The sequence below is a fragment of the Alexandromys fortis genome, unplaced genomic scaffold (assembly GCF_014885135.2).
Source record: "Alexandromys fortis isolate MF-2015 unplaced genomic scaffold, M_Fortis_MF-2015_v1.1 scaffold_12, whole genome shotgun sequence".
Lineage (NCBI taxonomy): Eukaryota > Metazoa > Chordata > Mammalia > Rodentia > Cricetidae > Alexandromys > Alexandromys fortis.
Genome location: NW_026067937.1, coordinates 4,115,564 through 4,132,231, shown reverse-complemented (window position 1 = coordinate 4,132,231; position 16,668 = coordinate 4,115,564). Strand labels below are relative to the sequence as shown.

The following is a 16,668-nucleotide window of genomic DNA, read 5'->3' as shown; positions in this document are numbered from 1 at the left end:
TTAGGTGTTTGTATTTATTTATTTATTTATTTATTAAAAATTTCTGTCTCCTCTCTGCTTCCCACTCCTCTCCCCCTCTCTCCCCTCCCCTCCCCCTCCTTCTCCAGTCCAAAGAGCAGTCAGGGTTCCCTGCCCTGTGGGAAGTCCAAGGTCCTTCCCCCTCCATCCATGTCTAGGAAGGTGAGCATCCAAACAGGCTAGGCTCCCACAAAGCCAGTACATGAAGTAGGATCAAAACCCAGTGCCATTGTCCTTGGCTTCTCATCAGCCCTCATTGTCTGCCATGTTCAGAGAGTCCGGTTTTATCCCATGCTTTTTCATTCCCAGTCCAGCTGGCCTTGGTGAGCTCCCATTAGATCAGCCCCACCGACTCAGTGGGTGGGTGCCCCCCTCGCGGTCCTGACATCCTTGCTCATGTTCTCCCTCCTTCTGCTCCTCATTTGGACCTTAGGTGTTTTTAAACACTGATTTTCCATTGGTGGCAGGACCCTGACTGTTGGACCTAGGGACGTTTCCGCCCCTGCTTTAGTAAAGAAGATGGATTCACCTTTAAATACTTAGTAAGAGGAGGAGCTGGGAGATAATCCAGTCAGTAACGTGCTCGCGGCCGAATGAGGGTGAGGACCTGAGTTCAGATCCCCAGCACCCATGTAAAAAGTTGCGCCCATACATGTGCCCGCACGCACAAACACCATCTCCTAAGGGAACACGACACTTTCATAGGATGCACATAGGCTGACCATTGGGAGCAATGCCAGCACCGCATGGCAGAGGGACCAAGAGAAAAGGCTGACACTGCTTCATTTTTCAAGTACCAGGCACGGCATCAAGCCTGGCCGCTGCGCAGCCTTCTCTGTAGATGTTCCAAGGGTAGTGAGCACTGCGCATGCGTGGGACGCTCAAGGCCTTCTCAGCAACATCTTTGCCTGAAACATGCCTTCAGGAGGCGGCTTCCTCCGAGAGAGCGGGTCAGGGAGTTGTGGAGGGTTTGCCTGGAAGAGGGAGGCCGCAGTTTGCCCATCACTTTGACACACGGAAGGGGTTAAGTCATTCTTGAACAGTTTATCGCTCATCAATTGTAATTAAATGTGTTTATATTAAATTATGTTTTGTAATTAATGTAAAATCCTTTAGCCTATGCCGTTATTAGAACCAGATGCTGAAGTACCAACAATATTTCAACATGACTGTACTGCCTCGCCAGCTGTCTGACTGTAATTACTTTAATCTCAGCTTGTTATCTAATTATCACCTTTGTAAAGGGAAAAGTACTCTCTAATGCTTCCTGATTGTTTCAGATGCTGATGAAGAGCGGGGAACAGCTGTCAGAGATCGGGCCCTGCTTACCACAGCGGAGGAACTTATCCTGAAGTGTGTTCAGGGCCAAACGGTGGAGGAGGCGTGCCAGGCTAGAACTGGGGACTGGCCAGTGAGGGGAGACAGGTGGTGTACAACCCTGTGGGTGAACTGTGAGGTGACACCCGCTTCTTCCACCGGTGCCTGGGGGACAGGGGCTCAGTTGTTAGAGACTCCGGACCTTGTTGGCGATGGTTTTACTGTCCTGAGGACCGACCACACGAGTTAAGTGTGGGTGATCCCTCAAGGGGGCATTTGACAATATGCATATACTTGGTATTTGTTGACTGTTCACCCTAAAACACAGTCACTTGTGAGTTGGGTGGGGTGATGAAGTGCTTGCAGGGCAAGCAAGCTCAAGGACTAGGAGCTGAAATACTTAAAAGCCCAGCAAGGCTGACAGCTTCCCCTGCCAGAATCTAGCCATCCCTGAGCTCCAGGTTCAGTGAGAGACACTGCATCAAAAGATAAGATGGAGAGTGATGGGGAAGAGCTGAGGTTGACCTCTGACCTCCACACGTGTGTACACACACACACACACACACAGAGAGAGAAAGAGAGAGATCATTTGCATTTTCTCCACTTCTATCTTATCCTTGACAGTCAAATCTGAAGCAATTTAAATGGAACATTTGAAGCTAACAACTTGACTGTTAGGAAGTCCCCCAAAACCAGCCAGGAGACCAAGTTCTGTATGTAAAAGCAAAGAGCATTTATTTTTTTTTCTTGCTACTTTATGCCAGTTTCCTGGTTTCTTGATCCTTGTTCCAGAAACTTCTATTGTTTACAAAGCTGATTCTAACCTAACAGTACAATTTTTTTTTCTTTTTTTTTTCCTTTCTTTCTTTCAAGAGCATTTATTTTATGCAAGTTTGCAAACTCAGTCTCTCCGCATGCCCAACATATTGGAATAAACAGCGAGCCCCGAGCTCAGTTAGAGTTGGTTTTTTTTTTTAATAGTAGTAAAGGTGGGGGTGAGGGGTTTCTGAGGTTCAGGGCCTCTGATTGGCTGACATTTGTGTAGGGATGTCCTGGTGAGTGTGTGCCGGCAGGTGATCCTATCTACAACTCAGAGTCCTACTCTGGCAGGTGGTAATGGTTGGAAGTAAAGAACTTCCTTTGGGTGGTCTGTTTCTACTTAGCTCCTACATTGACATTGTCAATTTGTTTTCTAAACTCTGTTTAAGCTTTGCCCTTTAGCCTATGGTGTTATTAGAACTGAGGCTGAAATGTACTTGTGCATTAGTTACTCTTAGACAGTTTCATCAAACCGTCCGAGAGTGTGAGTATGGGCAGGGAAGCCGGGAAGCCCCTGAGCTTCAATGCTCTTGGTTTTGGAGTCTTCTCTAGTAGTTGTATGTCAGCCCCAGCTGAGGCAACCCATCTCTTCCTAAGAGACCCTTACAGCAGGGTCCCCTAGGGCGTCTCCATCTCTGGGAGCTGCACCATGAGAGTTAGACAGGAATTGGTGAGGTGTGTGAGGATGAGGCAGAGTGAAGTGGACCAAGCTAACAAGGAGTTAGACCCTTAAGAGTTAGACTCTCATTGCTGAGATGAGGTTAGACCACTAGCCCAGGTGGACTAGGTCAGGAATAGGAGACTTTTTTAATAGGTGGCCTCTCATCTTAAAAGGGGGGGGAGAAGGGAGAATAGGAGACAATAAAGGAGAAGAACACATCCCAAAGAGTCCAGGACAGACCCCTGCGCGGAGAAGAGCGCAGAACGAGAGGAGCATGGGGTGCCGGCTGCTGTGGTGGTGCCTCAGCTTTTATCAGATACACCTGCGCCAATAGCCCTGTGGTCTCAGCCTCAGGGTTTTTAATTCATCCTAAAGATTGTTTTGTAGCGCCATATGACAAGTGTGATGGCTGACTGTACTGTCCACTAAGTGCAGAGATGGTCAGCGCAGATGTCCCAAAGCCAGAGTAGATGGATGGTCGGAGGAGTCGGCAATTCCTGAAGCGTCTTTTCTAACAGCTACGGACGTGACATCTGGAATGTGTCAATAAGGACCAGGCAGGAAAACACGATCCTCTCAACATGGAGATTTGATGATATAGGTGTTGGAAGGAGTCAAAGAGCAAGAGGAGCTAGCAGTACTGTGCGGGGATTAGCATCTATAGTGTTCTTGTGTTTAGGGCTGGAGACTGATACAGAGTGGCCAGGAGTATGGAGGACGGGAGCCCAGATGGTGCTGAGATACTGGAGCACCAAGGACAAGGAAACTGCCACAGGTTCAGTCTGGGTGGGATGGAGAAACCTGTAAAAGCTGTTGTAAGGCCTGTGGCAGAAGGGTAGCAGACAGAGCTCGGAGAAGGAAGAGTTCATTAGGAAAGGAAAAGCCTTGTCTCCAATCCTCCTGCCTTCTAACCATCCAGGATCGCCCGCCCAGGAAACCAAATGGGAAGAATCTAGAAAAAGAGTCATGTTCTGGGACTCCCAGAGTCAAGGCAGAGCATGGAGAGGTGGGACCCAGGCTTGGGATCCGCAGGAGGATGACAGCCCAGTGGCACAAGGTGGTTTTGCATCCTGCAGTCTCCTTTGCAGCACATAACACCTCCAGAGAGTGTCGTTAGTCACAGGGAGCATGTCTCTCCTTCCTTGGCTAGACTCCTGCCTCTGCTCATTCTCCAGGCTAAGCTCACCCTTGCCTGACTGTTTCACTTTGTTCAGACTTCTCCTTACCTTTCTCCAGGCTGGGACAGGGGAAGGAGGAGGAACAGGCAACTTGTTGACTTAATCTGAACCTGTTTGCTTTGTGTTTTTCCTAGCATGGTGTGTGGATTGATTATATCTATATTTTATTTTACTTGTTAGCAGAATGTAAACAAACAGAAGAAAATCTGCTTTATTTCGCCTACGGGGAGCCGCCTTGCTTCACCGAGAGACAGCATGACCGCTCTAGGCGGGCCATCTGCTCCCTGCTCTTTCGTTAGCTTTGTGGCTCAAAGAACATGTTCTCTGCCTCAGTTTCCTCACTGGATTAAAAGAGTCAAGAAGAGTGAGCTTCACTGGTGATGACCAGTGTTTTTTGGTGATGAAGCAGAGTCCGACCACATCCTAACTTGTCTTTTGACTCAGGGGAATTGAATGGCTTACTGTTCTGTTACAACCTGAGAGATACGGGGAAGGGGGAGGGAGGGCTAGGGATGTTTGAGTGAGCCGCTCATCTTTCTGAGTCTTTCAGTAGGGAGATGAGTGGATGAACATGAAGCCTAGCTGGAATAGAGTTTGCAGATCCCGTTACTGTGGCTGCAGACACAGTGAGTCATCAGAGTGGAGACCATAATAATCGCCATCGTTTAGACTGTGATCTGTCCCCCAAAGATCCATCTGTTTGATCTTAAAAGGGGTGAGGTGCTGGGACCTTTAAAAGGAGGAGTCCAACATGCTCTCTCCCACTTCCTGGCTTGGCATATGCTCCAGTTTGACATGGTGCCCCCCACCATGATTTCCCCACCAGAGCTGATAATGTCATCCTGCCATGACCCGACTCTCCAGAACTGTGAGCTAAATGAAACTATTTCCTTATAAAGCTACTCAGCCTTGAGTAATTCATCACAGCACCGAAAATGGGCTAATTAACATAGCCCCACTAGATTATATACCCCACCTCTTGGTGTAGTCTTTAGAGAGCCCCAGAAGGCAACAGTTCCCCGACACTGAATCCTGTAGCTTTGGTATCATGTTCAGAAGCCACCCACATAGCATCCGATGCAGAAAACAAGAAATCCACCCTGGAGAAGCCAGCACACCCCACGACAGGCACCAGAATGATGCGCTTGAAGGTGGGTAAATATGAGGGGAGTAGAAGACAAGAACACGGCAGCGTACAGAGGGGTGGCCGTGGGATCCTGGGATGCCCAGCAGTGAAGAGCATGGCTTTGATATCCCCGTGGTTCATGAGAAGAAAATCAACATGACAAACTCAGTCCTTCACTGTAAGATATGTGTCATGCTCTACTGATTCTCTTTGTTATACCATCTTTGGGTCTTGATCAAGAGAAAGAACACACAGGTTGTGTGGTGGTTAATTTTTAATTGTCATCTTGACACAGCCGAGAGCCCCCGGGGATGAGATCCTTGACTGAAGAATTGTCTGGATCAGGTTGACCTATGAGTGGGACTGAGAAGGGTTGATTTGATTGTACATGACTTGATTGTAGGAAAATCCAGCCTACTGTGGGTGTCCCAGTTCCCTAGGCAGGGGTCTTGAGCAGTGTGAGAGAGGGGAAGAGTGCATGGACCCGCTTCTCTCTGCTTCAGCTACTGTGATGTGAGTAGCTTCCAAGTCTTTGCACTGTGACTCCCTGCAGTGATGGGCGGCTGCCTGGAACTGTGAGCTGGAACAAACCCGTTCTCCCTATGTTCTTCTTTGTCAGGATGATTTTTTTTAGTTTTTTTTTTTTTTAATTTTTATTTTACATACCAACAATAGTTCCCCCTCCCTCCCCTCCTGCCACTTTTCCTCCCCCCACCCACCCAACCCCATCTCCTCCTCAGAAAGGGCAAGGCCTCCCACGGGGAGTCAACAAAGTCTGGCATACCAAGTTGAAGCAGAAAGCAAGCCCCTTCCCACTGAATCAAGGCTGAGCAAGGTTTCCCTCCATAGGGAATGGGCTCCCAAAAGCCAGTTCATGCACTAGGGATAAATCCTGGTCCCACTGCCAGTAGCCCCATAGACTGCCCAAGCCACAGAACTGCCACCCACATTCAGAGGGCCTAGTTCAGTCCTATTCATGTTCCTCAGCTGTCAGTCCAGAGTCATTGAGCTCCCACTAGCTCGGGTCAGCTGTCTCTGTGGGTGTCCCCATCATGATCTTGACCCCTTTGCTCATATAATTCCTCCTCCCTCTCTTTGACTGAACTCCAGGAGCCCAGTGCTTAGCTGTAGATCTCTGTATCTGCTTCCATCAGTTACTGGATGAAGGTTCTATGATGACAATTAAGGCGGTCATCAATCTGATTACAGTGCGAGGCCAGTTCAGGCATCCTCTATACTATTGCTAGGAGTCTTAGCTGGGGTCATCCTTGTGGATTCCTGGGAATTTCCCTGGCACCATAATGCTTATCTCTCTCAAGATATCTCTTTCCTTCCTCTCCCTCTCTGTCCCTCCCCCCAACTCAACCATCCTATTCCCTCATGTTCTCCTCCCCACTCCCCTTCGCAATCCCACTCCGTGCCCCCAATTGCCAGGTTGTTTTATTATAGCAACAGAAATGACAGGAGGACAAATAGACCTAACAGAAATGCTTCCTGTTGCCTCACGGCCTACTAATTCCTTCATCTTCCCTTCCTTGCCTGCAATAGGATGTGATGCGTAGGTCCACAAACGCCACAGCCTTCCTTAAACTCCAGCTGCTAGAACATTCTAGCTCCTGATCTTTAGCGGTGTGGCTCATTCCAGCCTTTTGTGACCTCCCAGCTGCCTTTCCTCAAAGACGATTTTGCCCAGTTTCGCCTTTGCACAGGACTTTAGATTTTCCAAATCTGGGATCCACATACTCTTTACATCAATCACAAAGAAACTGGCTATCTCAGACCCCATTCCGACAAGGAAATTTGAGCATGTCCAGCCAGCTTTGTCTTGTCGCTTCCCTGCTTCTTCCACTTCATCAGCACATGTCAATGCTTCAGCTAATGCAGTAGGGATTCTTCCATGGAATTCTTATGTGTCTTGCAATTTTTCCTGAAGTGTTGGTACACCGTCCTAATCTGAGCATCTCTAGGACGGCTGGAACGGTGGTGTCTCAGCCCAGATTCTGGCCCCCAGCCTTCCAAACCCAGCAGAGATGAGACGCAATCGCCTGGTAGGTGGTTTGCTGTGGGTCAAAGGTGAGGACCTATGAGAGGTTTGAGATCGCAGGTATGAGCGCCAACCTGATGTGAGCTGCAAGAGTGCAAGCAAGAAATGGGGCGTCCCCTGGGGGTCTCCAAGCAGCCTGCAGAGTGCTTTCCTTGGTCAAGACTGGCTTTCGAAACATTCCCTTCTTTTGTTCCTCCGACCTTTTAGCCTCCAGCTCTCAAAGAGAATTTGTGCCTCAAGGACATGAGGATGTGAGACTCTCTAAGCAGTCTGAGAGATACCCTGGGCTGGAGGCAAAGGCTTTTCTCTACCTCTAAAGCGAGGTGCCTGTGACAGCTCAGGCCAAGCAGAGCAGGCTGGCTGCCAGCCTCAGTGACAAAATATCAGGAGAGATGGACCACAAGTGATCCTCGCCAGTGCCAGTGCTGCTGAGGTGGAGATGGGGGATGACTGGGGACTGATGGCTCGGCAGTGTGGCTGAGTCTATGAGCTCTAGGATCCTGTCTACGGTGGAAAGTGATGGAGAGAGACGCTCAATGTCAACTGTGATCTTCACATACAGACACACCTACAGACGAGCACACCTGCTAGCACACACACACACACACACACACACACACACACACACACCTCTCTACGGTGGGAAGAGATGGAGAGAGACGCTCAATGTCAACTGTGATCTTCATATGTAGGTTCACACACACACAGACGAGCACACCCATTCACACACACACACACACCATAAAATGGAAATGCTGGTAGAGCTTCCCGTGAGCTGCTTAGAAGAGGGTCAATGTGTCATGCTCAAATGTCTGTTAACAACATGTACTAAGTAGCCCATCCCCACTAAAGGGTTTACCAAAAGGGCTTTCACAGTTCATACCTGTATCCCTTTTTTTAAAGATATATTCATTCCAAAATGAACTTAGCATAGATTGCCAAATATAACTCATTTAAGCAAATGTTTTTTTATTAGAAATAGAAAAGCAAGAAAGTAGAAAATAAGGGAAGTAACAGAAGAAACTCATGCAATGCTGTTTCTGTGATGGAGTATGGCATTGATCTCTGGACTTTCAAACAACAGAGAAAATGGGGGGAACCAGATGGAACCTCACGACTGTCACCTTGTTAAAAAGAAATTATTTCTTCCAAAGAACTAGATTTCCCCCCTTTATTTAGATTCTAATAGAAACATAAAGGAAATGTATGGCAGAATTTTGAATGCTATAACCAGAAGAACATAAGGATCAGGAGTGCCCTTTGTCTGTCTGGTACCCAACCACTGTCTGGTGCAGGTGAGCTCCTGGTGAACTCCACAGAGCCAGGACCCTGCCTCAGATGACTGGGGACAGATGTGTCAGGTTAGGCACTGGGGATCTTTGAGAACTGGGAAGCAGATGTGAGGACTTAAAATACCGTCCTGACCCTACTGAGCCTCTTCTAGTTCTTTCCAGGATTCTCTTTACTGTTTGTCCACCCCAGACTTAGCTAGCAAATTCTTTATGTCGCCCCTGCTACGGGAACAAGTCAGAGCCAGGCTACTTTCCTGTGGACCTCAGCTAGGGTGGGGTGACTTTGGGATCCTGCAGAGAGGACAGTGTGTCACAAGGCACCATCTCTATGTCTCCTGCTAAGCAGTGTCTCCACCCCTCCCTGCAGAAACACACTTCCCCATCAGTGCACCTGTGTCTCGGGGGCTGAGTTAACATGAAGGTACCACCCGATGTGAAAGTCTCAGTTAAAATACTGTGATCTGCCTCCCTGAGCCCAGGGAAATCTCATTACATATAACGTAATCCCATTGGCGAGTGCATTCTGACCCACAGACTGCAGAACCTCCGGATAGCGTTAGCCTGGGAAGTCGGGCTGTCAGATTAATACATGGTGTGAAAATTGGGGCCGGAGGTCACCAGCCTCCTGATACACAAATCTCCCTCTGAGAATCTCATTTCAGTCAGACTATCAGTTAGATTAGAGAGACCCTAATTATCCCACTGAAATTAAATTACCTTATGTTAGGGCGATATAATGAACAGCCATAAAAAGGATATACACAACCAATCATCTGATTATTCACAGCAAGACCAGAGCATACACTAAAAGGACCTTGCTGATTATTGCCAGCTAGTCCCTGTCACACACAAAAAGGGCAAGCGCCAGAGGAGAATGGGATTCGGTGCTGGCTCAGCCTTGGGCTGCTCTTGGGTCCTTTCCTATCTTTCTGGGACAGGTGTTAGACTCCCGTTGTACTCAGGCTGACCTGCTAAGAGGTTCTTCCTAGAGTCATCCCCATGGGTCCCAAAGAAGGTAAGAGGGATGCGCTACCTACTGCTTTTTGGATTTTATTTAGCCATCTCTCCCGGGGCCTCATAGCTTACAGCAGGAGCATCCATCGCCCTGAATGTCTTCAGCCTTGTGATCTTCACAGTGGAATCAAGTGAATGGCTGTGTGGCTAGGATATTTGTCCTCCACACAAATGCTCACCTCTACCGGTTTGTTAAAGGCAACAGCACTAGGTGCTGCAATGGATTATCCCCAGAGCTCAGTGACTTCCCACAGTGGAAACTTATTTCTTGTTCAGCTCCAGGTCAATGGGTGCCGGCAAGAGCACACTGCTCCTCTGATCCCTGCAGTAACTCAACAAGCTCCCCCAGAGCTCGGCACCATTGGGTGAGGTTTCTCTTTGTCTGGCTGATCCTTCATGTGGCGGGGCTGGTCTGTGCTGTGAATGATATATGGCTCCCTTGGTCTCAAGCAGTAGACGCTAGCGGCACTTCTTCTCTTGTGAGACATCCAGAAATGTCTCCAGACATTGACAGTGGTCCCCAGGACAGGGGAATGGAATGCCCTGGTGCAGAGCCAGTGCCTAAATCCTTGAGAGTCTTCTTCATTCATAGGGAGGGAGGAAAGACAGCGAGGGGGATTTGACAGAGAAATGAGACCTGTGTTCCCACCCACCCTCTGCTGGGCAGAAGTCACGTGGCCTCCTCTAAGTGAAAAAGTACCCAGGGAATTATGTCCCCAAAGGGAAAATGAAGCTGTGTGCTGATCAAGTACCATGATATCATGCAAGAAGAAGCTAGGATTCATAGGCACCTGAGAGCTGATTCTTCCCTTTACCGGTTACAACTTGGCCCTGCTAGCTACAAATGGGTGAGGGTGACCACCTGGCCCTGGCTTTTTATCTGTCCATCTCCTTTCACCCTTGTATTTAAGGTGCCCTGCCTTCAGTTTGAGCAAAGTCCTGCTGTGTAGCTAAGGCCCGTAACCTATGGGGCTGGAGAGATGGCTCAACAGTTAGGTCTGCATGCCGCTCTGGCAGAAGACCCAAGCTCATTTCCCAGCACCTATATTGGGAAGCTCGCAACTGTTTGTAACTTCAGCTCCAGGGGAATCTGATACCCTCTTCTGGCATCTACTGGCACATGGATGGTATCATACGCACATACCACACACAGACACATAAGCACACACATGCTTTAAAAGATAAAATGAACCTTAAAACAAAACAAAACAAAACCCTCCAAACCAGTCCATGCTGATGTGGTCCAAGGACACTCGTGGGTTCATATGCAGCTCCTGCAGGAGTGTAATTAAGGCTGTGTAGAATGTTTAAAGTCGCAATCAGAGGGGAAGGTGGGCTTGTGAGCTCCTCTGGTAGTTGGAGGGCAAGGGGCAGAGAGGCTCTGGTGGGCCATACCGACATAGAGGAAACACTGATACCAGTGTAAAGTTTCGTGTTATGTGTGATCTTGGGAAGATATGGACTTCCCAATGATTGTCAAATAGCAGAATGAGAAGCTACTTTTAAGTGAATAAATTGCCACAAAATGTGAAGTCTTTTCCAGGGTTGTCCTCAGACAGGTGGGTTCTTTGAGTGGCCAGGCCTCAGCCATACCAACCAAACATAGTGCAGAAGCGCTGATTGGATGCTAAATTGTGGGATTTTTTAAAAAATGTCCATTCTTTTTTTTTGTTGTTTGTTTTGTTTTTCGAGACAGGGTTTCTCTGTAGCTTTGGTGCCTGTCCTGGAACTAGCTCTTGTAGACCAGGCTGGCCTCGAACTCCCAGAGATCCGCCTGCCTCTGCCTCCCGAGTGCTGGGATTAAAGGCGTGCGCCACCACCGCCCGGCTAAAAAGCCCATTCTTAAGCTTCTCTCATAGGCAGAAGGAAGGTATGAAGGTAGAAAAAGTGGGTGCTGACAACCCCAATGCTGGAGCTGGTACTGTGACTCTGAATATTGTCAGTGCTGTTGTCTGGGTTGGTGGATGGGCCATTTGCCAGACAGGTTGGTCTTAGGGTGTGCCCTGGCTGCCCAATGTACTCCTCTGGTGACGTCACTCCTTAAAATGGGAACTGTTACTGTGCAAGAGGGAAGAAGACCGGTGACCTGAATGACCAACTTGCTTGCATCATTAGCTCTGTGATTCTGGGTTGTGGGACAGGCACTGTTTTCAACACCTTGCTTCTTTTAGTTTTTAAATAGGTTTTGGCAAGCCACTCATGGTCCTCCAAAACGGCATCCATGATGCAGCCAGAGGGATGTTGCACAGTCTCCTCCTCCTGTACATTTCCCATGGCATAAAATTTACATATAAGGACAAAATTCCTTTGTTCTCCCTGTGAAGCCTAGCTTCAGGCTTTCGGAATTACAAAGCTTCCTCTGTCTCAGTGATTCTCAACCTTCCTAGTGGTGCAACCCTGTAATACAGCTCCTCACGTGGTGGTGACCCCCAACCCTAACGTGAGTTGCTAAATCATAACTGTAAGTTTGCTACTGTTATGAATCATCACGTAAGCATCTGATGTGCTAGATATGTGATATGAGATCCCCAAAGGGGCTGTAACCCACGGGTGAGAAATGCCACTCTATCTGTTTCTGTTCTACATGTTACTCCCGTCTCTACAGGGCTTTGTCTATGCTATGCCCTCAGTTTCCAGTATGCTTTCTCTGTCCTGCATTTCCCAGTTCTTAGCTCGAGGATGTCTTCCACAGGTACCGACCATGCCTAACCCTCCTCTGTACTTCCTGAGACCTCATGAACGAGAACAAGTCATTTTCACATTCCTTGTGTTAGCTAAATTCATAGATCTGGCTTCCGCGGTTTGACCTTAAGCAACCCAAGAGCATGACTGATAGCCACACATGGTATTGTGTAGTGCCTGGCTCCTAGCAGCTGCTGATACATTATTTCTGGCCACCATGAGAATGTTTTTGCTATCTGGCATTCAGCATGCCTCCATCTGTGTTTTTGTCATTTCTTCTGAAAATCTTGCATGGTTTAGAACCCTAAAGTTTTTTTAATCAAAATGTGTATACTTGGGTGTTGTATAACTTCCTGGGAACATGTTAACAATTACCTATTTAAGGTCCTACACAGCACCAACTCCTGGGCAAAAACTGACTGCATCTAAGTCTAGTTTGGCAAACCAATGAGATGGTTGGGGTGACTTCTAGGAGCACAGGCAATGCAGCCCCAGCCTTGGTGATGACTCACAAAGGCGCCCTGCTCAACTTCAAGTCGAGCTCCTGGAAGAGTCTCCGTGCTCTGGCGATTGCAAACTGCTCTGCTCAGATAACCTTGTGGAGGGGCTTCCAAGTCTAGTACTTTCTAAGTTTCCTGAGTTGTGTAACTGCAGTAGCTTCCTAAGTCTTAAGACTCTCTCTCCTCCCTCCACGACAGAGTGCTCCCTCTTGGAGACCAGTGTGCAGCTGGTAACCCGAGGGAGTAGCTGCAGGACAAGACAGATTGTAGGTAGATAACGGCGGATGGAGGAAGAGAAGACATTACTCTTGGGGCAGTGACTATGGTGTCTCTCTGTGCTGAGATGTGTCAGTCGGGTGTCTGAGCCCCAGGAGTGCTTTAGCCTCTTAGGATTCATGGCGTGTGCCACTTTTCAGCCTTCAACAGAGTGAGGTATGAAGTCATTTTCAAAGCAGCATCTATGAAATTCCATTACACGGGGCTTTTCAATTTGAGGGGAAAGACCTTTGCTGAAACTCATTTGCAGCTGCTTTAATCACAGAGTGCAGACGGCGGGCACAGGCTGTCCTCATTGCTGTGGCTGAGAGGGTTCAGCCTGGTCCTGTAGACAAGCTCCTGCCCCCACCTCTTTCCTGCCTCCTTCTCTACTTATTGTGCATCCCCCTTGTTCTTGCAATTCTTTTTTTAGATGAAAAGTAATTATTTCCATCCCTCCTAGTAACTGCAAATGTCTTGCACTCAAAAATCCTTTGAAGACACTGCTGTAAATCAGAGCAAGCTAGGTGCATTTCAGATTATCTTGGGATGTCTCACCGGCCTCTCCTGCCTCTCTGGGCTCTCCTGGGTTCTTTTGTTCCCTTCACCCACTGATACCACTGGGCTTTTCTGGACTCAAAGAAGGGCAGCTAGGAACCACAGAAAGTAAAGAATATTTAGTTGGAAATCAAAGAAGTAAGTTTAATCTTACTTCTCCTATTTTCTAAATTTAGTCCCTTGACAATTTTAAAAAATGAATCCTCTGTGTGTGTGTGTGCGTGCGTGCACACACACCCCCGCACATGCACAAACAAAACAGCAAGCTAAGGAAGTGCATGTGTGCCAGTAAGTTGTGTTTCTCTATGGTCCTGCTTCAGTCTGCCTTAAATTCCTGCCCTAGCTCCCCTCCATGGTGGACTGTAAACTGTAGGAAACAATAAACTGTTTCCTCCACATGTTGCTTTTGGTCATGGTGTAATCTCAGCAACAGAAAGCCAAGTAGTTCACACCTGTAACCCTAGCACTAGGAGGCAGAGACAGGAGAGTCCTAGGAGATCACAGGCCAGCTAGTCTGCCTTTGGGGTCTATGGAAAGCCTCTGTGTCAAAAGATAAGGTGGAGATTTACAGAAAACACACATAACCAACCTCTGGCACTCATGCAAACACACACACATGCTCAAAATTAATTTTTAACTTACCTGCAGGCCAAGCTGATTGAAGTAATTTTTCATCCGAAGTTTGCTTTTTCCAGATGATTCTTGTTTGTGTCAAGTTGACAGAAAAAGAAAGAAAGAGAGAGAGAGAGAGAGAGAGAGAGAGAGAGAGAAAGAAAGAAAGAAAGAAAGAAAGAAAGAAAGAAAGAGAGAGAATCAATGCAAGGTGCATGTCACTGTGCCCTGCTTTTAGGTGTTTAGGATCCAGGTACTGTAAGACTTGGGTAACAAGAACGTTACCTGTTGAGCCATCTCTCTGCTCTGACGGCTTCATGAAGCTTTTTAGAGCATCCCATCTATGAGCTATTTTTGAGATAAAAATTATTACTGCTTACACTGGAGATCACGTGGGTTTAAAAGACAGAGAAGGTAAAGTGTGAGAAAGCATTTAGGTTTCACTCAAAGGTCTGGTTGTTAGGGGCTGGTGGTATCAGTTTACCCAGGGATATTCATTGAGAAGCAGTTGTCTCAGTCAAACTACAGCTGCTTGAAATCCTTTGGGGAGAAGGTCTGTGGTCCCTGAGATTGCCTGTGAAGAAAGGAAGGTTTGGGAAGAATGGGGTAACTGACTAAGCCATGTTGCGTTTTCCATTGTTAGCACAGACTTATCAGATAACCTTTGGTTTCCTTGGAGGGAAGAAAGAGATGCTGAGATGTGGTGACAAGTAGGTTATAGCTGGGAAGTTCTGGGGCGGGGCTTCAGGGCCAGGTGATTGTGGAAGGTGAACCAAGTAAAAACCAAAAGCAATGTGATAGTTTAGCAATAAAACACAGTGTGCAGTCGACAGAAGTCTTAATTATTTTTTTAATATATAAAGACCAGAAAGACAAAGGCATATGGAAAAAAAATTGTGTTCAAGTGGAGAGGCTGAATAATACAAGAGAAAGCTTCATTGCTAGAGAGGGTTTCCTGAAGGGAAGGAGAGATGGGATCCAAAGCAAAGTAGACTTCACCTGGGAGCACAAGGATGCCGTGGGTACCTCCTTCCACCCTCCAGTCAGGTCGGCCTTTGAATTCTTCTGTCCTGGAGTTCTTCTTGCTTTTTGGAGAGTTAATTGCTTGGGGTACTTTATTTTATGCATTAAGGTATATGTGCACACGCACCTCACATTCGTGTGTGTGTGAGTGTGCGTGTGTGCGTGTGTGTGTGTACATGAGGGGGTGAGTGGGGGTAAGGAGGAGAGATCCACCACAGACTTGGAATAAAATAGTCTCAATTTAAACCCCAGCTACTATGTTTGTCAGATAGCTAGCCTTTGGGAAAATGAATACAAACCATGTTTACAGCATCCATTTCCTCTGAAAATGGGGACATGCATAGACTAACAACCACGGGGGCTCCTGGGAGGATCGAATTAGAGAAAGCATGGAATGGAAATCACGGTTCCTAGCAGGTAGTAGGTGCTCGATAAATTGCAGCTACCAAGATTCTCTGCTTAATAATTAACAGCCTAATCGTCATTGTGATCACCTCCACCATCCTCCAAGAACCTTTATTGATTAAATTAAAATGCTCAAACAATTCCAAAGGTACTTTTGCATTTCAAAGTACATCTCCATTTGAAGCCAGCACGTCCTTTCCTTTCCAGCCTGGCCAGGCGGCTTGGAGTCTAGAGGGGAAGTTGTGGGTGCTGCTTTTCAATGGAAAGCCACCTGTCCATCCTTTTGTGTTCTCCTCAGAGAAATCTGTTGTTCCGGGAGGGTTTCCCCTCACATGGCAATCCGGCCGCCCAAACGAAGCCAGGTTTCTTTCTGTCTGCCTGTACACTGGTTCCAGGGATCAGCACAGAGGTCGAACAGCTTGTCTCCAGCAGGGGATGGCGGAGTGTCCTGCTGGTGGGCCCTTCGAGAACAACACCGTCTGTTTCCGAGCCGCTCCATGAACGTGTGCTCACGTGTGCGCACACCTGTGCAGTCGCAGCCTTTCCTCAGGGTCCGATTGGAACCTCGCCTCTCAACGTGAGATGCTGCATAGCTCTGTGTCACAGAGGCAGACTGGATTCTCCCCCCCACCTCCGCCACCCCGGTCTGGCCTGTCTTGGGACTCTTCAGTTTTCTCAAAAAGGTTGCAAGCAGCAGCAGGTTAGAATTCCAGAGACTCAGTAAGGCACTCATAGCTGCAAAGTTTGGGCAGCCCTAACCCAGAAGGCCTACTGGTATGGAGAATATATGTGCAGATATTGTCAGCTGTCCGTCTCAGCTCTAACCCACGGTGACTGTCACTTTGGACAAGTCGTGGCTCTGAGTTCCAGCTTCTGTCTGTCATGTAAGCACTGGTGTATGGCCAGTGGCTAGTGAGTCACTGGTGGGGTGTGTATGGAGTGCCCTGAACTAGCACAGCCTGTGTTGATTCACCTGGATGCTGTGCAGGGCAGGACCAGTGGGGAGCTCTGTCAACTCCCTGAAGCCTTAGTTCTCCGAGGTTCGGTTTTTTCGTTTGGAAAGTGGGATTTAACACTGGGTAAGATTGCTATGAAAACCAAGTGAAGAATTGTGTTCGCAGCCGTCGCCGCGCCGCCGCCGCTCTCTAACGCCAGCGCCGCCTC

The 16,668-nt window shown here is 47.9% G+C and overlaps 1 long non-coding RNA gene across 1 annotated transcript in view; it reads left to right on the top strand.

The window, feature by feature from the left end:
- LOC126504698 (uncharacterized) overlaps positions 1 to 4,526 on the top strand; it is a 65,418-nt gene extending 60,892 nt beyond the window's left edge. The window contains exon 4 of the long non-coding RNA XR_007592684.1: positions 1,299 to 4,526. This is a non-coding gene — a long non-coding RNA (uncharacterized lncRNA). The remainder of the gene's footprint in view (positions 1 to 1,298) is intronic.
- The last annotated feature ends 12,142 nt before the right edge of the window (positions 4,527 to 16,668 follow it).